This window comes from Nomascus leucogenys, chromosome 22a, assembly GCF_006542625.1.
Source record: "Nomascus leucogenys isolate Asia chromosome 22a, Asia_NLE_v1, whole genome shotgun sequence".
NCBI lineage: Eukaryota > Metazoa > Chordata > Mammalia > Primates > Hylobatidae > Nomascus > Nomascus leucogenys.
The window spans coordinates 95,872,972-95,880,564 of NC_044402.1; the positions used below are offsets into that span (position 1 = coordinate 95,872,972).

The window sequence follows — 7,593 nt, forward strand, 5'->3', positions numbered from 1 at the left end:
AGTTGAAATCTAGATGTGGGTAAGCCATGAAGATAGAGTAATATAAAAAGATCAGTTAATGCTTTCATAAACCTGTGAAATTCACAAAGGAAATATAATAGCCATAAGTAAGTAAAACTGATATAAATGTGATATGAATTAGTAGTCAGTCTTGTACTCTTCCAGACATGACAAATAATTGTGACCACTTTTATTTGTTGTATTCCCATAAACCTTATGGTACTGAAGAATAAATTCTAACTTCTGTGCTATCAATAAAATAGGACACATTTTCCCAAGTTATAATTAGGACTTAGTGACCTGAGAATTTGTAAATAACAATGGATGATAAAATTAATTATTTGGAGTGAAGCTAACAAGATAAATGACAGATAGATAGATAGATAGATGATAGATAGATAGATATGGTAGATAAATGCGTAGCAGCTAATACAGCATTTGATATTCTGAAGTTATATAAAAACTATAATATTGATCTGCTGTTTTCATTTACTTATTTTAAAATCTGAAAAATTGTTTCTCTGTTTTAATTTGCCTTTTTATTTTAATTTCATTCATTTGTCCATTCAAAAACATTAACCAAACACCAGCTTTGGATCTGTTCAATACCAGAGATGCAAAGATAAGTAGGATACCAAATGTGCCCTCAAAAAGGCTTCAGTCTTTTATGTTAAGCATCCACAAAGTAAATATCAGAATCATTCATGAAAGAAGGAGCAAGGGGGGAGGAAAGAGGGAGAGATGTAATGCAAAGAGTCTTAGACAAGGAAACAAGATGCAGGCCGGGTGTGGTGGCTCACACCTGCAATCCCAGCACTTTAGGAGGCCAAGGCAGGAGGATTGCTTGAGTCCAGGAGTTTCAAACCAGTGTGGGCAACATAGCGAGACCCTGTCTCAAAAAAACAACAGAGCAAAAAAGATGCATGGTTTATGGTCACAGCTCTAACAGTAACTCATGCTATAACCCTGGACCTCCCTCATTGTATGTTCAAATGAAATAATTTTATAGAAAAGTGCTTTGTAAACTGTAAAATGTTTTTAAAATACTAGTTTTTAAAGCTTTTTCATATAAGAAACCCACTTTTTTTTTTTAACAGAACTTTGATCCTTCAGGCCAATGCAGCTCCCTTTTAATTTTCTATTTCAAAATTCCAGCTGCATACATAAAATCCATTAAATTTCCAACTTATCTTGTAAAACAAAAATTGGACAGAAGCACCACAATCTTGGAGAGAGAAAAGGCAAAAGGCTAACCTAAATGCCCAGTGATCACATCAAACTCTAAAACACTGAGATGCTCTGATTATCCCCTTTCCCCCTTCTACTCTGCCGATTCTTGCTCCTTCTCTTAGTTTCTGCAGGTGAGAAACATAATTTCAAGTAAATCTGTTACAATAAAACATGACAGATGAAAGACCTCCATTCTGGTCCTAGGCCATTACCTCTTCCACGCTTTGATGGTAGAAAAAAAACAAAAAGCGTTTGAATGGATTGCTAGATTAGGAGATTCAGTACAATATCGTCTATTCTTAGACCAGTTTAATAGTTCTGCAAAATGCCTATTTTTCATTAAAGCCAGTCATACCGTAATCTACAATAGATAAGTCAGAAAATGTTTTATTTTCTGTATACAGATGTCATTATGTAAGGAATAAGAAACTCAAATGTATTTAAGGCCACAAAGAAAGATACATAGGTGGGGTGGGGGAGAGAATTAGGGAAAAGAGCTAATGCATGCTGGGCTTAATATCTAGGTGGTGGGTTGGTAGGTACAGCAAACCACCATGGCACATGTTTACCTGTGTAACAAACCTGCACAGGTACCTTGGAACTTAAAAAAATAAAATAAAATAAAAATAAAGAAATTATTTTATTTTTATTTATTTATTTATTTATTTATTTATTTATTTATTTTTTGAGACGGAGTCTCGCTCTGTTGCCCAGGCTGAAGTGCAGTGGCACAATCTCGGCTCACTGAAACCTCCGCCTCCCGGGTTCAAGCCATTCTCCTGCCTCAGCCTCTCTGGGTAGCTGGGACTACAGGCGCCCGCCACCACGCCTGGCTAATTTTTTTGTGTTTTTAGGAGAGACGGGGTTTCACTGTGGTCTCGATCTCCTGACTTCATGATCTGCCCGCCTCAGCCTCCCAAAGTGCTGGAATTACAAGCGTGAGCCACAGCGCCCGGCCATAAATTACATATTTTAAAAAAAGAAAGATACAAAAAAAGGTGTCCTTGGTCAAGTGCTTGACTGGATCTAAGTATACGTAGAGAAGTGTTTTATCTTAATTTCCTGGTCCATTATATCTTTTACTTTGTTATTGCATTAAGCTGTTTGTAGTATGATGACAGCTTACCAATAAAAAAAAATTTCTATTTTTTTAAGTTTTAAAAAATTTTTCAATTCAATTAAATTTTTTTCACCCTGCCCATCCCTCAAAATTAACTTCTAATTAAGCATTTTGGCTAAAAATGTTCCCTAAATATATTAGAATAACCTGATTATTCCTGGGCTCAGGCTCCTGGGCTCAAGCAGTTCTCCCACCTCAGCCTCCTGAGTAGCTTAGACAACAGGCACGTGCCATCACATCTGTCTAATTTTTTTTTTTTTTGGTAGAATGGGGGTCTCACTATGTTGCCCAAATTGATCTCAAACTCCTAGGCTCAAGGGATCCTCCTGCCTTGGCCTCCCAAAAGTGCTGGGATCACAGGCCTGAACCCCTGGGCCCAGCCTGAATGATTAGTTTCATCCTAGAATATTTGTTTACCTTGAGACATGGGCTATGAGAAAATCTGGATGGTTAGAAATAAATGTTTAAAGACCAAGATACCGTATACATATGTAACTAACCTGCACGTTGTGCACATGTACCCTAAAACTTAAAGTATTAAAAAAAAGACCAAGATACCTATTTAATATGTTATTTCTTTCCTGACTTTCCCTTCATTTTTCAGGTTTATGACATTTTTGTCTTTATTTAAAATATTACTTCAAGCCAACAAGTATTATAAAAATGACATATTGGTATTTGTGCACAAAGAACAGAGGAAGTGAAATTTTACTTTGCCAGTTTCAGAGACCATAGCACTCAAGTTTCTCATCATCAGTATATTTGGATGAAAAGATAGTCTTTGTCATGAAAGTATATGCACCCACATTTAGCCGTGGAGAAAACTTTCCTGGAAGGAAGCAGAGATTTTTTTTTATTATTATTTTGGGAAAGTGTACTGAGGCATATCTCTAAAAATAAAATAGCACTTCATCAGTACTGGTCATTTTTTAGCCACATGTGACAAATGATCACATATGCTCATAAAAATCTAAAAGGAACTGAATGTTGTTCTCCTCTGAAATGGCAAAGTATCTTTCCTTTAAACTGTATTTTAAAACAAAAACAAACTTTACCACTTTGATTGAAGAAAATTCAGGAAGCCATATGGTCCCACCCAAAGTTCCTGCATGCAAAATATCATGGGGAGGAAGGTTCAAGGCGTTTTTAAGAACATAACTTTTATGTTTCTGCCCTTTAACAATGGCACTTCCTGTTTTGTCCTCTAACTATAATGAGGCTATCAAGACAGATTATGGACTTCTCTTTTTGCACAGTGAAGAGCGTGTATACACCATCTTACCACGTGTGTAGAATTCAAACTAAGTATTGCCATTACTCAGTTCTCCTGAGGTCCAACAAGTTGATCTTATGGTCTCTCAACAAGGGTTGGAATGTTCAGTAATTTATAGTTACCTAGTCATAAATCTGGTATTGAAGTCAACAGAATGTCCAGTATTCCTTGTTTCAAATATACATGAAGCTACATGTTGCAACTAAATGGTCCCCTTTACTAGAAGTTGTTAACAACCCTTAACAGATTAGGATTCAGTGATTGCCTCCTTCTAAGGCAATTCTTTTTTCTTTCAAAAAAGAGAAAAAGAAAGGAAGAAAATAGGAAAAGAGGATAAAGCAAAGGAAAGAAGAAGAAAGGAAGTGTGGAAGAGGGAGGAAAAATGAAGGAAGGAAAGAAAAATAGAGTAGAATGAGAAGATCATGACTTCAAGTGAGAAAGAAGCCACTTTCAGTAATCAGAGTACCTGTTGCTTCCCAAAATCAGAAAACATATGTTTTTAGGGCCAGGTGCAGTGGCTCATGCCTGTGATCCCAGCACTTTGGTAGGCTAAGGCAGGCGGATCACTTGAGGCCAGGAGTTTGAGACCAGCCTGGTCAACATGGTGAAACCCCATCTCTACTAAAAATACAAAAATTAGCTGGGTGTAGTGGCACATGCCTCTAATCCCAGCTACTCCAGAAGCTGAGGCAGGAGAAGCACTTGAACCCAGGAGACAGAGGTTGCAGTGAGCCAAGAATGCACCACTGCACTCCAGCCTGGTTGACAGTGAGATTCTGTCTCAAAAATAAATAAATAAATAAATAAATAAATATTGCTTCAGGCATTTCTTATTATAATTAATGGTTTATGTTTGGTCTTTAAAAAAAACAAGAAACGTACATGTTTTAGATGTAGATTCCAGATTGTTACCCATACCAAATGATACTAAAACAATAACACATTTGCTAAAGCAAAAGATAAGAAAAACACCCACAAAGGATGCTATTGGTATAGCTAATGCAGTGGCAAAGTTGTTAAGACTGCTAATCTTTTGGAAATCTGTGCAACTTGATGAGCAGATGCACAAAATATATTAGTGGGAGATCTGAGATAACCAACAATAATCAGGAAAGTCCATTTTTAGCAGAACGCATTCTGGGGCAGAAATAAGTTTAAACGCAGATTTTCTGGCACAATAATTAAAGTGATTAGGCTTTCTTGACTAATATTTCTACAAATTTACAAAACGGAAATGAGACCAGCCTGGGCAACATAGGGAGAGCTCATCTCTACAAAAAAAATTAAAAAATTAGCCAGGCCTGCTGTCATGAGCTTGTAGTCCCAGCTACTTAGGAGGCTGAGGCAGGAGGATTGCTTCAGCCCAGGAGGACAAGGCCCATGGGTCAAGTAACCCATGATTGTGCCATTGCACGCTAGCATGGGCAGCAGAACAAGACCCTGTTTCAAAACAACAACAAACAACAAAAAAAGAAAAAAGAAATAAAACCTGAAATCACAATAAGCAATTGACAAAAACCAATGTTTTCAGTAAACACTTTGTAAAATAATTGTGCTCTAAAAATTATAACCAGTACATGCTTTCTTTCAGTCTTAAAGTTCTTTTTTTTCTTTTTTAGGCACCAAAATTTTTATTGACCCCCCTCCTGCTTTCTTTTAACTTTATAAACATTATATAAACATTTTATACCAAATTACTCTTTTTGACACAGGGTGGTGATAAGAACCATCCTGTTACAAAGTGGTGGCGGATCTATGCTTGCTTTTACTTTTTCTGGCCCCTCTCAACCTCTGGCTGTCGCTTCTTTGTCCTCTCTTGGTTGTTCCTTAACGGTCTATGCTTATCTTTGTACAATTCACACTGAAAGTACCAACCTCATTGTTACATAGTTTAAAAGAAGCCCCAGCACTAAACCAGGCTTTCAGGAACATTCCAACTCCAACAGTTCCTCCTTGCCCTTGGATATAGCTCCTTCTCACCTGTCATGGACTTAGGAACCGTTGAGCCTATAAACAAACACATGGGTATAACTCCATAGGCCTGGCGACGGCCTAGATGGTAAAATACATGGGCTTTGTGACCCCACTATCAACCTCCAGGCTAGTGAAGAACTGACTTCGTGAGCGGTTGCAAGACCACTGAGCTCATGGTTCCCTCTGGCTGTCTCCATTATACCTCCATCATAACCAGGGCTTCAGGAGGGCCTCTGAATTCCCCCTGCTACATTTGGAACAGTATGAGGGATGCAGCAGAGTCCAAAAACTGAGTGACCAACTTCAGGGTGCCAATGGGGGACACTGACAAACCAATCACAAAGTTGGTGCCATTTGCTCTTGGGCGGGAGAGGCGGGGCCCAGGGAAGCACAGCAGCTAGAAGGTAAAGGGCAGGCCTGGCTCTCAGTAGCAGTAGGGATCAGACTCGAAGGGGCCATCATGGGACATGCCCAGGTACAGGGCCTGCTTCTCAGTGAGCTTGGTCAGCTTCTCATTCAGCTTGCTCCAGTGGGCTTCAAGCACTGCTTCATCCAGCTTCTTGGGCCCAAAGTGAACCCTAATGGGGTACTTGTCTGGGTGAGTCCACAGCTCAATCTGTGCCATCACCTGGTTGGTGAGGGAGTTACTCACCAAAGAGCTGGGGTGGCCCATAACACAACCGAGGTTGACCAGCCAGCCCTCAGCCAGCAGGATGATGCAGCATCCGTTCTTTAACCAGGAGTGGTCCACCTGGTCTTGATGTTCATCTTCCCGACAGCGTTCTTGTTGAGCCACTTGACATCAATCTGTGTGTCAAAGTGCCAGTGTTACCATGATGGCATCATCCTTCATCTGCTTAAAGTGCCAATCGAGGATGCTGTCATTACAGCCTGTGGTGGTGACAAAGATGTCCTCCTGATAGGCCTTGTCCATGATTGTCACCTCATAGCTCTCCACGGCAGCCTGCAGTACATTGATGGGGTCAATCTCAGTGACAATGACACGGCCCCCAAATCCCCTGAGGGCCTGGGCACAGTCCTTGCCCACATTGCCATAGCCCACTATCACTACTACCTTGCCGGCAGTCACCACATCTGTGGCCAGCATGATGCCATCTGTGAGGGATGCTTGCTTGCTCTTGGTGACAGAGTCATTCACATTGATGGCAGGCACCTTCAGGATCCCATTGGCCATCATCTTGTGCAAGTTGTGGGCCCCAGTCGGGGTCTCTTGGGAGATGCCTCGATGGCCAACAGGAGCTGTGGGAACTTGGTGTGGATGAATGACATTGAGGGGCCCATCCTTTTAGTTCGCTGTCTGCTGGATGCACCACTGGTACTCCTCGTCTGTTTCTCCCTTCCAGGCATACACTGGAATGCCAGCCTTGGCAATGGCAGTGCCACATGGTCCTGGGTGGAGGAGAGGTTGCAGCTGGACCACTGCCCCTCAGCACCCAGGGAGATGAGGGTCTCAATGAGGATGGCGGTCTCCACAGTCCATGTGCAGACAGCCAGCGATGCAGGTGCCTTTCAGTGGTTTGGAGGTCGAGTACAACTTCCACCCGCACATCAGGCCCAGCATCTCATCCTCTGCAATATCTAGGGTCTTGTGTCCCCAGGCAGCCAGATCCATATCAGTGACTTTGTAGGGCAGTTTGTCAGACATGCTGGAAGCGCTTCTGCATGGAGTAGGGGACACAGGTGAAGGCGGCCGGGCCTCCGACTAGGGACAGACACAGCACAGGCCATGCCAGGCGGAGCAGTTTAGGTTTATATATTATATAATTTCTCATAAGTAAACAGTTCATAAATTGATACTTTTGAATATCAGTCAGGTCAGGGAATTAGGGATTAGATAAAAAAATATATGTATATATATATATATATTTTTTTTGAGACAGGGTCTGGCTCTATTGCCCAAGCCGGAGTGCAGTGGCACAATCTTGGCTCACTGCAGCCTCGACTCAAGCAATCCTCCTACCTCAGCCTCCCAAGT

General features: G+C 40.9%; 1 pseudogene; it reads right to left on the reverse strand.

The window, feature by feature from the left end:
* Nucleotides 1-6,021: 6,021 nt before the first annotated feature.
* Nucleotides 6,022-7,263, reverse strand: LOC100580088 (annotated as a pseudogene).
* Nucleotides 7,264-7,593: the final 330 nt, after the last annotated feature.